General features: G+C 35.9%; 1 long non-coding RNA gene across 4 annotated transcripts in view; it reads left to right on the forward strand.

Moving 5' to 3' along the window:
* Positions 1-20,646, forward strand: part of LOC125256153 — a 56,135-nt gene that overhangs the window by 10,101 nt on the left and 25,388 nt on the right. Inside the window, exon 4 of one of the 4 annotated variants that reach the window (XR_007182065.1) lies at positions 4,923-5,149. The exons of the other annotated variants lie outside the window; for them this stretch is intronic. This is a non-coding gene — a long non-coding RNA (uncharacterized LOC125256153). The remainder of the gene's footprint in view (positions 1-4,922; positions 5,150-20,646) is intronic. 4 annotated transcript variants of the gene reach the window in all.

Below are 20,646 nucleotides of genomic sequence, written 5' to 3' on the forward strand. Positions count from 1 at the left end.
GTATCGGACGATATATGTTATTGTTTTCAGCCCGATAAGAAAATTTGGCCGATATATTAAAGCCGATAAATAATGGATTATTTCCTTCAGCTAAGACACTTCAGATGTGCACTGTTCACCATGATGATTTTGAATTGCTTGAAATATGATTGGAGTCATATAAGCTATGTAGAGAACATTATATTTGTGTGCTTGGGACATAGCTTTTAATGGTGAGGCTTTTGTTTTTGAAATCAGGCTCTCAAAAATTATATAAAAAATTGGATTTAGATTTATCGGCCAATATATCTGTTATCGCTTTCAAATATGAAGAATTACCAGTTATCGTATCGGCCAAAATGTTCATATCGGTACATCCCTAATTAAGTGCAAAAAATAAAGTACATGCACTAATAAGTATGTACTACATCACTGTGCACTTGCATTGGCCATATGCATGCATAGGAATGCAAGCAAACGTTTGACCCTTGACTTATTTTAGACAAGAACCATCCATTCATGTATGAAAGTGCTGACATATTAAACAGTTAATTGCTTGTTACTTTTAGAGACGGGTAATAAACTGGTGTGCATCTTGCTTACTTGCAACTACTTCAAACAAAATTCCTGAATATGTTTCAAATATTCAGTGCCGCAAACCTTTTTATATCTAGAAATCTAGTTCAAAATCAGGCCAGCAGTGATACTAAACAGACGACTGTTTCCTTTGGCAAACAAATATAGGCTGTATATTAGGTCTGTCCTTAGAAACAACAGAAAAAAATTCATGGTATATACTTGTTGTAATAGAAAAACATAATTTATTAAATAAGCACTACTTCGAGCACTGGCCAGACTAACATTATGCAGTACTCTTTAAGATTTCAGTGTGAATTTTCCTAGATGTTTTATCCAAGAAGGGTCTGTCTGAGACTTTAGTTGACCTTCACAGCACAGAAACAACCACAGCAGCGATGAGGGTGGACTGAAAGTGTTTGACAGCTTACATTTAAGGAGATCACAGCAACCTTGGCTGTGTGCAATCATCACACCAAGGACTTTACAGTTCCAGAATCCAAACTATAAAAACAACCCAAAAGAGCAGCCAGAATGTTTTAAAATGGAAGCATATTACAATGCATTAGAATTGAGTATATTAGCTGAATTAGAATCTCATTGAGATGAATGGGAATGCTAGCGTATAGCTATCGTACAATAAAATTACCACTGAAAGAGGGACTCAAGCCATATCTAGACCAGAATATCACAGAGATTTAAGGGTTACTTTCTCCTTTTCCAGCACATTACAGCTAAGTGTTCTTAATTGACAAACAAAATAATGTAAAACTGGGCTAAAAATACTTGTTGATTAAAAAAAGCAGGTTTAGTGTCCTTGCAGCATGTCTTGTTGTTTCATCTCCATCCTTGATGGACTCATTTTCTACACTCTAAAAAATAAAACATTGGTTCAACAAAAAAAAAATATGTTAACGTTTTCCACTAGAATTTTTAACTTAAGCCAATTGGGAGAATTACATTAATTCAAAGCAATATTTTGAGTTGATCCAACATAATGTTTTAAGTAAGGTGAAGATGTTTTTTTGCCACAATAAAAACACATTTCTAAGTAACATGAACTTAATAATTGTCAACATGAATGCAACTATTTAAGTTGATCCAACATAATGTTTTAAGTAAGGTGAAGATGCTTTTTGGACACTATAAAACGCATTTCTAAGTAACATGAACTTACCAAGCAACGCTTGTCACCATGATGGTAAATCTCCAAAAACCCACATTAACAGAAACTCTTCTAAATTAGCATAACAAAACACTAATTACTGCTAAATCTCCCTTACCATTAATCTTGTGCAAAAAACATTATATAACACTTAATTTTAGCATTTACTCTCCCTTTCAAGTGCCATGGGCAAAGCATGATGGGAAATATAAATCCCAGCCCAGTTTCACTTAACTTAAGTTTGTCTAAATTAAAAGAAGTGTTCATACAACTCAAAACAATGAAACACGTTTACACGTCATCAGACTGTATTTTACATTAACAGAACTTAAAATTAAATACATTTTTGATTAACTGAAAATGTTAAACTATGACAAGTCATGATAGTATATGGAATCAATAGGCATAATTTGTGTGTCATCCAAGCTCAATAAAATAACAATTACAAGTAAAAAGTCTAACATCATTTCAGAACTTGATTTTTTATTTCACAACAATATATATATTTAAGTAATGACTAAAGGTCCCCTGAATTAGTTTTTAGAGTGTAAGTATGCCATTTGTTAGGTTGATTCCCCCCAAAAGTGTAAACACACAATGCGTCCGAAATCGAATGCTTCCCTACCTTATAGTATGCAAAAACAACATTTATCATAACATGATTTTGTAGGATTGTAAACAGGCGCTAAAGAGAGTACCTATTAAAAGTAATTTGAACCAGTGGGATTGTGTGGGGTCCTAATGAAGAACTGATTTTGGATTTTCGGATTTCAGTTTCGGGGGGTTGAGGGATGGGCTACTTAGCAATTCGGATCCAAATTCGGAAAGGAACCCCTAAAGGGACATGGTTAAGCTTGCAGCGGATCTCATATTTTTTTTTCCCATCACCATGACCCTTTAGAGGCTCCACAGAATGCGTAATTTCATCTTAACTTCCAAGGATCCTTCAAATTGAGACAGCCTTCAACTGCACTTGATGACGCTTTACTAGAGCCTTACTAGGATAGGATACACCCTTCCGTTTGAGAAGCACCAACTGAGGTGTCTGACAGTCGATAAAAATAAACAGCGACTAAATTACTTTCGAATATCAAATATACTAAACACTGAAGTACTAGAACGTGCAAGAGCAAACCTCATTCACTCACGAACATTTGTGTTGCTTCTTTTTCTTTTAATGGCAGTTGGCAAACACACTTGAAGGTGCATACTGCCACCTACTGAATGACACCTGTGTGACAGCTGATGTAAAATAAAGGATCGGGCTTTGGATAGCCGATACCAATCAGTTAAAAAAACTGCTTAATTGATCCTTGAGATTGGCTTGGGACATCCCTAGGACATACTTTTTTAATGATTGCGAAGTAAGTTTCAGACATGTAAATGTAGTACCTACTAAACAGTATGCAATTTCGGACGTAGCATTACAGCACAGCTCAACCAATGGCGTGAGTTTGGAGCGGGACTATCTGTTTGCCTGACCAGTAGCAGACGGGGGAGTGTCTAGGAAACCTATTTGAAAACAGTGATTATTTTTACATTATAGAGAATATATGTTTCTTTAAGAAAAGTTTAGCTAAGAAACCTATTATTTTGAAAAGTCCAGCCAATAACAGCTGTGTTGACACCTCCGACAGCTTATTAGCACTGTAACAATGATTTGGAGTATATCTGAGGCGGATTTGCCGTAATTAGATTGTCTCTTTTTCTCGCCCTCCTGCTGCACTCTTTCATTTGAATGAAAGATACACATTTTCACTTGTTCCTCTTCAGCCCATAAATACATTATTATTGAAAGAATAATTTTTTATGGCGTGTCATGATAGCATTAAATGGCAGAATGTTTGCCAGAATTAGTTACTGCCAGGAACGCTAGCGGCCAGATGGCTGGCATTTCCAAATAAGAAAAAAAGAAATTAAATAAACAAGGATGGAGATGAAACAACAAGACATGCTGCAAGGACACTAAACCTGCTTTTTTTTAATCAACAAGTATTTTTAGCCCAGTTTTACATTATTTTGTTTGTCAATTAAGAACACTTAGCTGTAATGATGTCATACGCTAACCTATGATAACATTTACTCTCACCTCTCAATAATTAACAGAGTTCTTGATATCTGTCTCTCTTGAGCATTCGCACAATATAGCTAATAGCATTTTAATTATCCTTCATTAAAATATATGACGGTTTGAAAACCCAATGTGATCTCATTGGTATTCATAGGTATTTGTATATAAAATGTACTAGCTCAGGCACTGAAATGAATGGGATCGCCTGAGGTATGATTGGAAATATTCTAGTAGTTCCATACCAATTTTAAGGAATCATAATTATTGCAGATCTAAAGCTGTACGTACTGCAAAAAAAAAAAAAAAAAAAGGTAAAAAAAAAAAAAAGGTTTACATTTCAGATGCTGTCAAAACATTGATCTTGTGCATTTCATTGTCTATCCAAATGTACAAAAATGCATGGGTATACTTTACAATTTTTCAAAGCTCATCTTATGTGGTTATGCTTGGATGCATAGGGACAAATAATACACATATATCAAAATATTTTTCAAAATACTTAATTTGTTTCAATTAAGTTTGTGTGGTTCATTGTTGTTATTAACTAAAACTATTAAAATATTTGTTGGTAACTGAAATAAATCTGCAATAAAATAAAATATACATATTAGATAAAGAACTTAAGAAAAGTAAGTTTAAGTAATAAAAAATACTATAACTGAATGTAAATGTAAAAATAAAAGCGAAATCAAAATATTAATAAATACTAAAATAGTAATATATAAACATATATATATATATATATATATATATATATATATATATATATATATATATATATATATATACATAAATAATGGTGCTTATTTTTTAATACTTAGCAACATAATTTTATTTATAATCTGGATTATAATTAAACATCTCTCTCTCTCTTTGACAGTCTGTAATCTGAAATAACTATTTTTACTCTCTACTTTTGGAATCATACAGCTTCAGTACTTGTTTTCCTCGCTATTTCTAGAGGGCCACAAACAGCATTTCCCGTATCCATAAACCAGCTGTCCCGAGAACAATCTAAACTTCCCAAAACTCAAGTTCAGTCCATTTGCATTTGACACGTGCCTCGTTTTAACCGTACGCACTGGGCTATGTAATGAGAGGCGGCTGTATGAATGCCTGATTGTCTCCCAGAGTTGATGTATTCCACTGGGAGGGCAGAAGGTGAAGATCCCATTGCTGTTACACCTGAGGCAGCTGGTTGAACCCCTTCAGCTGCAGACGTTACAACACCGCCTCCTCTGACAGGAGCCAACTCCTGATTGAGCTGCACTTTTGTGCGGCGTCATTATCGTTAAATAAGCTGCTGTCTCCCTGCCTAATGAAGACTGAGATCATTCAAGCAGGACATTATGAATAAGGTAATCAAAACTGAAGCGTTGCTCTCTTTAAAATGATTTCACGAATGGGTCACATTTATTTATGGATATGAGTATGGCAAATTAACAAGTGTTAATTTTGTCTCATAATTGTCCTTTTATTGCCTTTGTTTATAGTTCCTCCAAATTACCTAAAGTTGATTAACAATTGTTGGAAACATTTACATCCTCCTTTAAATTCTCTTATATTGTCTATTGTCGTTTTCTAATTCTATCTATCTATCTATCTATCTATCTATCTATCTATCTATCTATCTATCTATCTATCTATCTATCTATCTATCTATCTATCTATCTATCTATCTGTCTGTCTGTCTGTCTGTCTGTCTGTCTGTCTATCTATCTATCTATCTATCTGTCTACCTGTCTGTCTGTCTGTCTAGCTATCTGTCTATCTGGGTTTGTGTTAGGTGTAATTTCGCATACTTCCCTAAAAAAAAAAAACAGTATGTGACAAAAGAAGTATGTATGTCCAAATTCACAGTACTCATAAAATATATATATTTTATATATAAATATATATATTTTTTATATATATATATATAATATATTAGCTGGTCAAGAAGCTGCGTATGCATTGTGAATAGGCTATTAGTTTAAGCTTGCATATTTCCAATCACAAACTCAATGATTTAGAAAATAATTTCAATAAATTAAGTTTAAATATTGGTCTCAGAGCTTTGCATTCAACAAATGGCTTTTCCCAGGTGTTGGTCGATAAAAGAACATGCTCATAAAAACATATTTTCAAAGCCATGCTAATGGTTTGGACCCTAGAGGTTTTTCGCTGTGTAGTTCTCTCAATGTCACAATAAAAGAAGCTCGAGCTCCCTGCTTGGTTTGAGTCCGAGTCAGAGGTCAAGTGTTTGAAGTGAAAAGCCGTGTGAAAATCTCTATTGTATGGAGAAGGGCAAGATGGACTGACACTCTTTAACAGTTAACAGAGCTGGTTCAAGGTCTCTCCTTGACATCTGAGAATCGAACGGTCTGTTTCTCCGAAACAAAGAGAAGAATGGTACTGCACACATTTTTCTCTGTCTTTAAGACATTATAGGTTGTTCTTACAAGAGAAAGAGCATTTTAAAAGCTTAAAATGATAGTTCTGACATAATTAAGAATTTTTTGTTTTGTTTTGTTTGTTGCTATTTTGTAACCTAAAAATGTATATCTTTTGAAACATAATGGTTGACCAATATTAGGTTCCGTCCTTCTGATTCAATCCATCCATCCATCGCAAAGAAAATCTACTGAATGTAACTCTTGTATACAATAGTTACTCCAAAAAAAAAAAAAAAAAAAAATCACAACAGGAGGTTATTTACAGAAGTCATAAAGGTAAGAGAAAGTGTAAACATGGTCATGGTACAACCTTGACTAACATTAAAAATGCATTGCAGAAAATAAATAAAAAATTCTAGCTGTAATATGGCACCTTTAAAAGGTTTAGAAGAGAAAAACAGTCACTGTCAGACAAACATATATTATGGCTTGCGAAAGCAGTCTAACCTCTGAAATTAAGGTGACTGACTCAAAGAATCTCATTGATGTTTATAATATTCCTTATGCGCAGTGAAGCTCGTGTCCCTGGAATTGACTTCTCAAAAACAGATTAGTGTAGGTTGACTGCTTCAGAAAATTGCTGACCTTTCCCACCTTATAGCAACTAACACAGTTCTGTCACTGTAACATCTGAAGTGGCCAATAAAGTTTAATCGTCCAAACATTCATTCTTCCATTAACAAAGTACAGAGCCGCCTCTAATGGAGTGAGGGTCAGGACTCTCTGCTTGTGTCTCTGTGCAAGAGCTTTCTTCAGTACAATGATGCACACACAAAACACAGTAACGCATACACTCGTATAAATAGACTTCTAATAAAGCTGTATCTAAAGTGTAGATGAGCTACGTTCAGAGCGCTTGTGAAACGACACAATACATTGAAGTTATTTTATAAAACATCAGCAACAGCAATACGATAAAAGACACCTATGTTCATTTTATAGTTACATTAATAATAACCGCAATAATAACATCAAGCAATATGGTTCATTGGTCTGTAAACTGTAGGCCATTTATGTATGAAGCCAGCCAATTAGATTAGAGTTTGCCAGATTGAGATGCTGTTATTTAGGATAGATATAAGAATGGTGTTTTAGTTTACGGTCGCCAATGATGCTAAATCGCACGTGATGTCAGTGGCCTCCATGTGACCCCATGCTTTTAACATCTCAGTCTGTTCGACTCCAGCGCTCCAAGCTTTGTTTTTTCCTCCTGACCTGCGGTCTAGTCTTTGATCACAGCTCTGCCCTGAAGGCAGCCTGCCAACGCTAAACTTATCCAAACCACTTTCTCTCACCTCCAAACACACCGTAACAACTGCTCTGCATCTCAACCAGTGTTTATTCTCCTCCGTCCATCACGACCTGTCACTCATCATCACTCAAACAGACTCGAAGTTTCCACGCTCAGAAACAACTGCGAAAGATGAAAGGAGAGTCGGCAGCAGGGACACATCAACCCGGGCAAATGCTGGTAAATTTGAGACGCGTCTTCCTTCATCTGTAATTTCCACGTCCTCAAATAGAGATTGACTTCAGCTGCCCTCCAAACAGAGCAAGACGGGCTGCACGGGTCACTGAGGTCTGGTCTGACTCGCTCTAAGAGGGCGTCCCACTGAGATAATCACCGTTTCCATCGCAGCCTCGGCTGGCCGTGGCCAACCCAGACCTCCTTCAGACCAGAGGATGGATTGTTGGACGGCACTCTGATTATGCATTGAAAGAAGGAGAGGGAAATGGAGAGGAGTGCTGAGAGGGAGAATTTTCAGGCAGCCAGAACTGTAATTATATGAGAAAGGGGATAAAATGTAATTATATAACAATGGAGAAAAGTGTTGTTTGGTTTACAAAAGCGCTAAAACATTGAAAATTCACTTTATCACATGATCTCGATTGCTTAATTGCTTTAATAAAATGGCAAAAAGGCCCCAGAGTAGTTCTATTTTAGTATTATGTAATATTAAAGGGTTAGTTCACCCAAAAAATGAAAATGTAATGTAATTATTTACTCACCCTCATGCCGTTCCACACCCGTAAGACCTTCGTTCATCTTCGGAACACAAATTAAGATATTTTTGTTGAAATCCGAATGTTCAGTGAGGCCTGCATAGCCAGCAATGACATTTCCTCTCTCAAGATCCATAAAGGTACTAAAAACATATTTAAATCAGATCATGTGAGTTCAGTGGTTCATTATTAATATTATAAAGCGACGAGAATATTTTTGGTGCGCCAAAAAAACTAAATAACAACTTATATAGTGATGGCCAATTTCAAAACACTGCTTCATGAAGCTTTGGAGTGTTATGAATCTTTTGTGTCGAATCATGATTCGGATCGTCTGTCAAACTGCCAAACTGCTGAAATCACGTGACTTTGGCGCTCCGAACTGCTTATTTGACATGCTGATTCATTATGCTCCGAAGCTTCCTGAAGCAGTGTTTTGAAATCGGCCATCACTATATAAGTCGTTATTTTGTTTTTTGCCGCACCAAAAATATTCTCGTCGCTTTATAATATTAATATTGAACCACTGTACTCACATGATCTGATTTAAATATATTTTTAGTACATTAATGAATCTTGAGAGAGGAAGTGTCATTGCTGGCTATGCAGGCCTCACTGAACCATCGGATTTCAACAAAAATATCTTAATTTGTGTTCTGAAGATTAACGAAGGTCTTATGGGTGTAGAACAGCATGAGGGTAAGTAATAAATGACAGAATTTTCATTTTTGGGTGAACTAACCCTTTAAAGTTTTAGTAATATTTTGAATTAGATTTTTTAAAATATATTTTCAGCTCTCATTTTAATTTTTGGCAATTTTGTTGTGATTTTGTGATTTAGTTTTTAAAATACAATTTTTTTCAGTTTTAGTTATTTCAGTATTTTACTTAAAGGTGGTTAATTATGATTTTACTTTTTTAATTTTAGTTAGTGTGTAATGTTGCTGTTTGAGCATAAACAACATCTGCAAAGTTATGATGCTCAAAGTTCAATGCAAAGGGGGATATTGTCTTTTACAGAAATCAAGGACTACAACAAATGGCTGGTAGGGACTACAACAAGCTTCTTCCCGGGTTGGTGACATCACCCTAAAATTTACATAAACCCCCAAGAACGCACAACAAAGGGGGCGGGGCCATGTTGGGCTGCTTTAGAGAAGAGGAAGAGTTGTTTAGTAGAGTGTTGTTGTCATGCCGTCATTTTACGCCGGACTGCTTCACAAACGAGGGTCAATTCAACGCTGGATTTGCACAAAAGATTAACATGACGGCACATGCTAGTGGATGAGTTGAATCAACTCCACAGCAAATACATAAATTTATCCACTAACCATTCAGAAACGTCCAGTTTCATTCTAAAAGTTGTAACTTCTTCCTGAGTCTCTCCATCAGTGTCGACTCCGGTTTGAACAATGTAAGGCTGAACACCATTACTGACAATCCTCATTTTGGCTGTGTGAGATTCTCCAGCTTTGTTGTTGTTGAGCAAACGAAGCACGAGCTGTTAAAGCTCCGCCCGCCGTGTTTTTGCTCACACCCAAATAGGGGCAAATTTGACAAGCTATAATAAATGATCTGTGGGGGATTTTGAGCTGAAACTTCACAGACACATTCTGGGGACACCAGAGACTTGTATTACATCTTGTAAAAAGGGGCATTATGGGTCCCCTTTTTTAATAGTTTGTTAACAACACTGCCTTGCTTATTTCAAATTGTATTTTTTAAATCTATTAAATTTTGATGATAAACAAACAGCAAACATTGTTTTTTTCATTTAATCACGCACTAGAATTCTTGGACCCTATAGTGGTGAACAGGAGCAATGACAGCAAATGTTATTATTATTATTTTTTTTTGTATTCCCGTTCATCTAATAGCAAAAGAAAAAAAAAATCTGTGATAGCTTTTCCACGACTTTCCAAAAGAGGGAAAAAAATATAGAGAGATTGATGACAGCAGAAGAGAGAAAGATGTCAAATTTGCAGTCACTCCTTCAGCCCTTGTATTAGAAACATAATGTTTTAACATATGAATTCATGTAATTTTTTTCTTTTTTAAAGAAATATAGGGACGAACCTGAACATTTTTGAGGAAGAACTCTTCATTGGATTTGCCAAAGCTTTCCAGGTCAATGACATCACAACTTGAATAGATCTATAACCACTAAGCCACATTCTCAGTAACTAACTGACTAAACATTAACATTATCTAAAGTTCATATTTCTTTGGACAAGGTTTGTATTTCCTAACTCAGTATGGGACAGAACTGTCCTTTTTCAGTGCAAGTGCCTTGCAGAGCAACCATCTGCTATAAAGACCTCGTCATTTCGAGACACAGCAGGTTGTTTGTTAAAGCTATGTTTTGTAAGATGAATTATGATGTAATATATTCAAAACACCTGTGGTGTTATAAAATAACCAGATAATTGAGGGCAAAGAACAAAACTATAGCCATCCCACAACGTTTTATTATTAAGACAGCATGTGATATTCGTGGTGTTGACTGATTCAGATCTGATAATGTCTTTCCTTGTGGATTAATTCATTTCTTAACCCTATTTTGTTCATTAAATTAATAAAATACACCTGCCAATCAATCACAATTATTTTACTGATTTGCAACTAGCGCTTAACAAATGTTGGCAGTGATAGAACAGTCTCCTTTAAACAAAGATCAGTGATCAATAAATATCACTCTAAGTAATTGTAACCAGTTATAATGGAAAAGACAAAAGATGCAAAGCTGTTTGGAATCGAATTGTCGAGCCTCTAAGAGCCAATAAAGTTGTGTTATTGTGAAATTGTTGAAATTGGAGATAGATTGAATTAGTGAGTGATAAGGACTTGCGAGACCAGAGGTTTGCGAGAGAGAAAGCAAGGATGTAGGTGGCAGGGCTATTATGGTATTCTAAAAGCTTAAATCAATATGCTTAAACTAACATAAACTAAATTTAAAAACATTTTCATTAACAAATTTTTTTTTTAAAAATTACTACACAATAAAATGAATCCAAACAAAACTATATGCCTACAAAAAATAAAATAAAAAATAAAATAAAATAAATAAACAAACAAAAATTGTCTTCACATGGTGGCAAAGTGAGCATTCCTAGTCATCTCAACTGTCCAGGTAAATATAAGTCGATTTCACACTTTTAAAAGTTTGCAAAAAATATGGATGGATGGACATGGAGATACACAACAGTTCTGCTGTGGCTTTAGAGGTAATATTTTTGTTGGCAAAACTGAGCAAAAACAGGCAATATTGTATCTAAGATGTAACACAATATTAACTTATTTACTAAACTGTTGTATAAAATCAATATCACACTTGCACTCGTGCTATTTGGGACAAAAAAAAAAAAAAAAATATATATATATATATATATATATAAAAACATGCATCAAGAAAAACTAGGTACTAATAAGTGTGTACATGCAGTTGTTTTGATGCATCAGTCACTGCATATATATATATATATATATATATATATATTGGTATTGATTGATATCGTGATGTATAGAATGCACTGCAACTGTTAATTAGACAACAATGGAAAAAGATGCTTTTGAGTCCAGATTGTGCAGCTCCAGCATCTACCAGCAGGTGCTAACCATAAAAACATGCATCAAGAAAAACTAGGTACTAATAAGTGTGTACATGCAGTTGTTTTGATGCATCAGTCACTGCAGACAGCAGCAAACTCATTTCAGAAGTGTTCAGACAGACTGTCGGGTGGGTTGGTGTTTCGGGGTCTGGAGGGAGTTCTGGTATATGGATATGTTGCAACTCACTGTGACGGGTCCAATACAATATAATACAATGGAAACTCTGCAATCAAACAATGACCATTGTTTATATTGATATGTAAATATAATATCCTTGAGTCCCTCTAACAAAAATGTCACATTTTAAGCCCAAACTCGGTGATTGCACTGCGCACTCTGCTGTGATCGGTGTGTGAATGCCATATTGTCTGTGCGTTTCTGTCTCTGTACATCCTTGTCAGCGGAGCTGGAACTAGCCGGGTCACGTAGACGTGCCTCAGCCCAAACCAGCTGTCAGCTGTGGGGTTTGGCTCCAGCTGCCGTGAGCTGTTCTGGGCCTGAGCTGCTGGGGTTTTTCTGCTGATAGCGCCTGGAAGCCGCAGTCACACTCACAGATGCCTAACTAGGATCTCGTGGTGCATTGTCTTTCTCCCATTTGGGCGATGTCTGCGCTGCATGTTAATTACGAATGTTTATTTTCATCTCCGAGCAATGTATAATTACGTTTTTTTTTTTCCCTGTTTGTATTGCACTTGCTATTGTGGACAAGTTGTTTGACTATTTGACAGTTATTAGAAATGATTGGCAAGTAATTTTAATGAAAAGTCACGTCTTTACTGCACTGAATGTGGCAGATGTTTTAAACTATACCGACCTGGCCATAAACTTGAACACTTGTTTTTTTCTAAATATAGGTTAATCTCATGAAAACTTGACTGGGTCATATTTCACCTCAAAATGAAAATGAAAAATATAAGAAATCTTATTTTGTATAAAGTGATTTTTTTTCCCACCTTCATTTTGCATTGTCACATGTTAATAACATTATGCACATTTTTCCATCCTAAATTCACATTTATATATTTTTTCTAATTATTTTTATTTTTTTTTAAATTTCCATCATTCTCAATGGTGATTATCATAGAATACAGCTAATACAACTGCAATACAATTATTTACAGAATGTTGGCCTAGAAATACTGTTAAATACAAATTAAATAATATATTACTTTATATTACAGTAATGTAAGTTTTTAGGGGAACTGTGCTTAGTTGCCAAAAAACGGCCCTGGTCACAATAGGATTCATTTTCTTTAACATTGTTGAGTGACATTTTGAACTATATAGACTTTATACTTTAATATTTAATATTAATAATACTTAACTTGCTTTAAAGTACTTCTAAGTAAAATACTTAGAATGCTACATGAAGCATCCTAAATAATAATATATATATATATATATATATATATTATTACCCCGCCTCTGCCTCCTATTTCATCATTGCAACATTAGCCTCGCCCACTGGCATGTTAGTGAGATGATGAGGAGAAAAGAACGATACAGGACTAAAAATAACATTATCTTTTAAAGGATCCTAATGCTAGGATTATGGTTAGCCTATTTATTTTCAACAATGTGAATGTTTCAGTTATTTATTTGTATTTGGTACATTTCACTGTGGATTCTCTGGTAACGTTAAATCAGTCACATTTCACATTTCAAAGAATGCTCCCTTTGCAGTCGCTGGAGCTGTCAATCAAACTTGCCTTGCGCCAAAACTCCCGTTTTATTCAACAAATCTGTTAATTACATTGTGTTTGCATTGTTAGTTATGATGAAATCATTCATTAGTGTGCAGAAAGTGAGTTGCAATGACAAGATCACTGCTTTCATGCGCTCAACAACATGTCTGTGATCGTCTGCAACCTTTCATGCCACAATCTAAATATAAAGCCATAGATCTAAATGAAATGCTATAAACAACACTTTTCATGATTATTTAACCTTGAGAGCTGTAATAGTAAAAATGTGATAAAAGTTTACGAGAGAGATATAATTAGCTATTTCATAAGCAAAGATGTCAGCCAATCACAGCAGTGGGCGTTTACACTGAGCAGACACACCCCTTAAAACAGAGAGTTCAAATCAGAGGGCTAAAATCAGGGTAGGAAAAATGCCCTTACAATTTTTAATGTAAAAAGCATACTAACATTATAAGTGCACCCTAGGAAACATTATAAAACAATAAAACAATGCAGTTCATGACCCCTTTAATGTCATTGTTGAAAAATAGTAATAGGTTTTAATATTGATGTAGATAATGCATCTTCAATGGTAACAGCATGAAAGGGTAATGCAAAATATGATTTCCTATTTATTCTTTTTTATTTTGCCTTTGAGGAGAAAAATGATGCAGATATGTTCATAGAAGAGTTTGTGAGATTCACCAATATATGTCTGCGTATAGAAATCAAAGTAAGGAAATCCAATCAAGGCATTTCTTTCATGCACGCTGATAATACTGGTTCTTTGAAACATCTAACTCAAAATTAAATTACAGTAAAGCAGTCCACACAATTCTGAGGTGTAAAAAAATTATTATTATGCTTTTTTACACTTTGAGAAGAATATATAATATACAGAGCAGCTACAGTCCTGAGACCCTGGCCCTGTTTTGTTTACACCTGTTCCTGGTTTTAAACACAGCATGACAAGCATCCCGGCAGGAAATTAGCTAAAGATAAACGCCTCAGCAAGCAGGTGAGCGATTTCTCTCCGGACTGCTTGATTAATGAAGCCCGCACTGAGAGGGAGCACAAAACCAACAGCTCATAAAAAACTCAAAATAACAGGAAACGTCATTTAAAGGCAGGATTCATTCAAACGCAGGGGTGAAATATGCTTCCTGTTTTTCAACAGATGCCCGCTGGGAAAAAAAAGTGTGGAAGGTGGAAAACATATAAGATTTCAAATCATTTCAGCTGCTATGAGATTTATACCCCCAAAAAGATCCAGGTGTTTCTTCAACTATGGCCACGTTTGACCATGTACAAAATAAACTCATAAAATGCTTTTGCACACTCTCACTAGTGCCATTTGTGTGGACAGACAGACCTGGATTAGTTTTCTACAAAATTCACCAGACTGTCATTTCCACAACATCAGTGATATATTTAATAGCATAATAAATTACAAAATTAAGAGTACGTTTTGACATGTATTGTGTTTATTTAACTCCCTGTTTATATTATAATAATTTAATAAATGTAATAATTCACATTTTATGATGGAATTTCTATATTTTTTGGTTTAAAAATGTAAAAAAAATGGAGTATCCAAGACAGTGACCTTCATATAACAAAGATAATATATATATATATATATATAGTTTTAATAAAAATAATCCCCAGCAACATAAACATAAACAGCATTTATACATAAAAATATGCCTTTATTAAACTAATTGAAAACAATGACAAAGTATACAAGGAGAATATCCATATTCTAGAAAAATATACTAGAAAAATAGAACTGAGACTTATTTGTGTCCTTCCAGGAAAGGGCTCCAAACTCTCGAAAAGCATTTGTGCCGTTGTCTCATTGCATCTATTCCATTTCCATGCCATTTTTGTGTGTGTCCCTTTAAATGCAAATGAGCTGCTGCTCCCGGCCCCCTTTCCAAAAGAGGGCGGAGCTTTTACAGCTCACGCTTCGGTTGCTCAACAACAACAAAACTGGAGAATCTCACGCAGCCAAAATGAGGATTGTCAGTAACGGTGTTCAGCCTTACATTGTTCAAACCGGAGTCGACACTGATGGAGAGACTCAGGAAGAAGTTACAACTTTTAGAATGAAACTGGACGTTTCTGAACGGTTAGTGGATATATTTATGTAGTTGCTGTGGAGTTGATTCAACTCATCCACTAGCATGTGTCGTCATGTTAAACTTTTGCGCAAATCCAGCAAAAGTGCCTGTAGTTGAAGAAACAATCTGCTGAAACGAGGTGAAAAATAGAACTACTGAAGTGGGTATCACCTGACTACTGAATACAACTGAGTTTAACTATTCTATCAATCCCAATCAAATTAGGAAATTCAAATGTAATGAAATGCTTTCGAACATCTCACTGCACATGGGACTCATTGGTGCAGAACTACAAATAAACATTCAAAACACATCCGTAACATTTGTGTATTTAGGCATGAGGGATTATGGGAAAAAACCTTGCGATATTTCAATCCAAATCCAGCCAACTGCAATCATATTTCCTGCTTTAAGAAGCGAGTGTGCTCCTCTCCAGTGAGTTTTGAGTTAGCCGCTCACAGCTGTTTACCATGCGATTACCGCAGCCGTCCCCTCCATCCTGTTTCTTGTCAGTCTGTGCACACATGTATGGGGGAAACAGCATCTGTGATCGTCGGCAGCTAGGAAAGCTTTGATATGCTTACCTGATCGATGCGGCCTCCTCGCAGTTTAAAATGAGAGATGTGACCCTCAGCTCCTCCGGGCTGAACTCAGGTGTCTCCCTGCACTTTTCCCATGCTCCTTTGCACACGCACCATAAGCTTTAAATCTACTTGAAACGGTGGGACTGATTAAAAATGCCTGAAAGTACGAATTTAGGGTCTTAGTTAAGAACAGTCTGGTGTTTTCTTCATTTAATGTTGAAGCTGCTAGCTTAAAGATCCTGAATTAACAGAAATAGACTGTTGAACTAGTTGACATTATCTAATTGTTCAAATGTTATTTGTAATCATTAATCACTGTGAAAGCATAAGTGTTTGGTTTGATTAATGCAATGCACATCTGGGTCAAACCTGCCTCATTAATTTGATAAATACAAGTGCAAATATTTTGCACACAATTGCTCTATTCCAAAACCTAGACACTATTTTAAGGCATCATAACTGTTCATGGGATGTGAAGGTTATTCCAAAAGATACACTATCGTTTAAAATTTTGAGGTCAGTATGATTTAAAAAAAAAAAAAAAAAAGAAAGAGAAAGAAATTAATACTTTCATTCAGCATAGGTGCATTAAATTGAGCAGAAGTGGCAATAAATCTTTTATAATGTTACAAAAGATTTTTATTTCAAATAAATGCTGTTCTTTTGAACTTTTTATTCATCAAAGAATCCTGAAAAAATATATCATGGTTTCCACTAAAATATTAAGCAGCACAACTTTTTTCAACATTGATAATAATCAGAAATGTTAGAAATGAAGGGAGAAATGAGCAGCAAATCAGCATATTAGAATGATTTCTGAAGCATCATGTGACACTGAAGACTGGAGTAATGATGCTGAAAATTCAGCTTTGATCACAGGAATAAAATATATTTGAAATTATATTCAAATTGAAAACAGTTATTTTAATTTGTAATAATATTTTTACAATATTACTGTTTTTTTACTGTATTTTTCATCAAATTAATGCATCCTTGATGAGCATAAGAGACTTCATTCATAAATATTTAAAAAATGTTACTGACCCTGAACTTTTGAACAGTAGTTCTAAAAGACCTTTTTTTTTTATAAAATCGAACACAGCATCACATATATCAATCACTGATAAGGCAATCCCAGAATGCATTGACAAGCTCAATAAAAAAAATTATCACAAGATGCCAGACAAGTTACAGTTATAAACATACTTACAGTACATTTCATTCAACACTGAAAGATACTGTAAAAATAATTACATTTATTAAAAAAAAAGAAAGAAATATTTTTTTGTGAAATTTAGTTTTTTTACTCATCTATATTGCAACATGCTTAAATCAAAATCAAGAGTTGATGCTCCCGTGCACTTTTTGTGGAGCCAATGTAAAGCGTTTCAAATCAGCCACTTATGAGATTCCATTTTTGTTAGGACGTTGCCTTAAAAGGGAGATGACTATGTAGATGAGAGCTTTTGGAACGAATTCCCCTCTTGCAGAATATTTGAGAAAGCACATCAGGTAACATTTGCATTAATAAAAGGCAGCGGCTACTATTTGCATGAGTGCAAATAGTGACAGATGATATTTACATTAAGTTCAAATAGCAATTCCCACTATTAAATAGTACCCATTAGGTACTTTATTTCCACATTTCAAATATTTTCTTCTTCTTCATTTTAAATAAACTCCTCTTTGAGCTAATATGTGATGGGAAAAGGGAGAAGGTTGAATCAAACAAACACAACAAAATTGATACTCAAAACTAGCCCAAAACTAACCCAATCGGGTTTCTGGGGAGTGAAATCACGTTCCAGGGGGTAAAATCCGCATTTTTGGCAGGGTTCCTCTGGTAAAATTCGCATTCCAGGGGCTAAATGTCATGTTATTTGGAGTTGCTTCAACCCACGGACATGAAAAACAACCAGCAGCAACAGTGTAAAAAGTAGCCCAATTCTGTGGGAAAACCGCAGACTTGGCAACACTGGCCACCCACCTTACTCTCCACACCACTGATTCTGTTATTAGATGGATTTCTTTTGTAATTTTGTTTGGCTCAATCAGATAATGATGGGTGGAGTATGTGTAATTAGCCCTAATTAGCACTTAGTGTAAATAGACACTCTGAAAATAAAATACCTTTACATGTCACTATAAGGCCATTTGTTTAACTATAACAGTGAATTCTGGGCATAACATGTTAGAACAATCACCAAATGCAAACATAAGATATCTTAAGTGAGCAATGAAGGCCTTTAACGTTTAATCTCTGCGACAGACGCTCTGTGACCCATTTCTGCCTCAACCGTGTGGCGCGATGCCTCTCTTGACTGGCACCAACTCAAAAGTCCTCCTACCCACTCATGACTCACGCAGGATGAGAGGAAGAGGAGGCAGAAGTCTGACAGCCTCATTTTCAACCTCACCTGCTTTAAAGAGTTAGTACGCTCCCTTTACACTGATGCGAAACCGAGTTCATGACTCTGTCTGTAACGCCTCGGGTTGCGATTCGCACAGGGGAGTCTGACTCCAGATCAGTGTTAAAGACGCCCACCACCGGGAGCTTGGTTTTTGAAGGAGAAAGTGTGACGAAACGAGCCCCACAGGTTTTAAACTCCAGTTATCAGGGATGTTTGTGAACGCCATGGGGTCTAATTTCTTAACGTTTCACACACACAGTCGTCCAAGCACAATGTTAATGATGCAAATTCGGGGTCATGTGGGTGTCACAGACGCGCCATCAGTGCTGAATTCAGACGCGTCTCAGAGAGAAGGGAAAGATCCAAGGACGTGAGTGCTAATAGGATTTCCAGCGCCTTTCGTTTAGTGTAAAGATTTTCTGTTTTGAGTGGGTGAGTGTGTGAGGCCAGACACACAGAGTTGATTGTGAAAGGATTTTCTGCTGGTTCTGCTGACGCTGAACCACATTTAAATCAAATTTATGAAAAATAGACTTTCAGACTACTTTCAGCTGCCTTTTAAGACAGCATCCTAAGTGAAATGGAACCTCATACTGTAAGTGACTAGGTAGTGTCAAAAATAACTAAATAAAAATAACATAGGTAGTGCGTATAATAACTCATAATTGCTTTCAATAGAGTTTGATGTAATAATGTTGCTTAAGCTAAAAATGAGATTGTATAGCATAAAAATACACCATCTGTCCGTCCGTCTGTCCATGCAGTCTACGTGTGTAACTCACAAAGTTTTGAAACATAGGACGATTCATCTAAAATTCAACTAAATCATTAAATTCATAGTTCAGTCATGAGACTCTAGATGGCGCAGGCTGATGGGTCCTTAACGCAAGCTTGATGATAATTACAGCATTAATTACTTGGCACAAGCTGATTGGTCCATGTCATTTCTGCAGCCAATGAGCTTGTTGCTCACACATTTAAATGGCTGGTTACATTCACTATAGCATTTTGCAGCGCGCTTCAGAGTTCCTCTAAAACCCTCCACCTTCCCCAGCTCCGCCTGTATAGATCTGCTATGGGTTATTGATATATGCTATTTGTGCAGCAGCGTATCGACGTATGTATTGGTAGTAGCGAGTTCCTGTACTTGCTCTGCAGCATCAGCAATAATCAGCAGCAGCAGAAATTCAGCAGCAGCGTAGCAGATCTATTCCACCAAGACCAAAAACATTAACATTGTCGTATCCATTACCATGCTAAAAATCTTCTGAGAGCTGTCATGATTGAACTAGATTTTTACATTTTCTTAAGAGTTATGCTTCCCCATGCTAAACTCGTTAACACAAGGAATGGTGTTTTGTGATGTTGCCAAAGCATTGCTATGTAGTTGCTAAGGTGTTTTTTTTTAGTTGGTTATGAGGTTACTAGGGTGTTTTGGTGGTTGCCAGGGTGTTGCTATACAGTTGCTAAGATGTTCTGAGTGGTTTTTAGCAGTTTGCTAGGGCGTTTTGGTAGTTGCCAGGCTGTTGATATGCAGTTACTAAGATGTTTTGATTGGTTTTTAGCTGGTTGCTATGAGGTTGCTAGGGTGTTTTGGTGGTTGCCAGGGTATTGCTATGCAGTTGCTAAGATGTTCTGAGTGGTTTTTAACAGTTTGCTAGGGCGTTTTGGTAGTTGCCAGGCTGTTGATATGCAGTTACTAAGATGTTTTGATTGGTTTTTAGCTGGTTGCTATGAGGTTGCTAGGGTGTTTTGGTGGTTGCCAGGGTGTTGCTATGCAGTTGCTAAGATGTTCTGAGTGGTTTTTAGCAGTTTGCTAGGGCGTTTTGGTAGTTGCCAGGCTGTTGATATGCAGTTACTAAGATGTTTTGATTGGTTTTTAGCTGGTTGCTATGAGGTTGCTAGGGTGTTTTGGTGGTTGCCAGGATGTTGCTATGCAGTTGCTAAGATGTTCTGAGTGGTTTTTAGCAGTTTGCTAGGGCGTTTTGGTAGTTGCAGGCTGTT

Source organism: Megalobrama amblycephala, linkage group LG21 (genome assembly GCF_018812025.1).
Source record: "Megalobrama amblycephala isolate DHTTF-2021 linkage group LG21, ASM1881202v1, whole genome shotgun sequence".
Lineage (NCBI taxonomy): Eukaryota > Metazoa > Chordata > Actinopteri > Cypriniformes > Xenocyprididae > Megalobrama > Megalobrama amblycephala.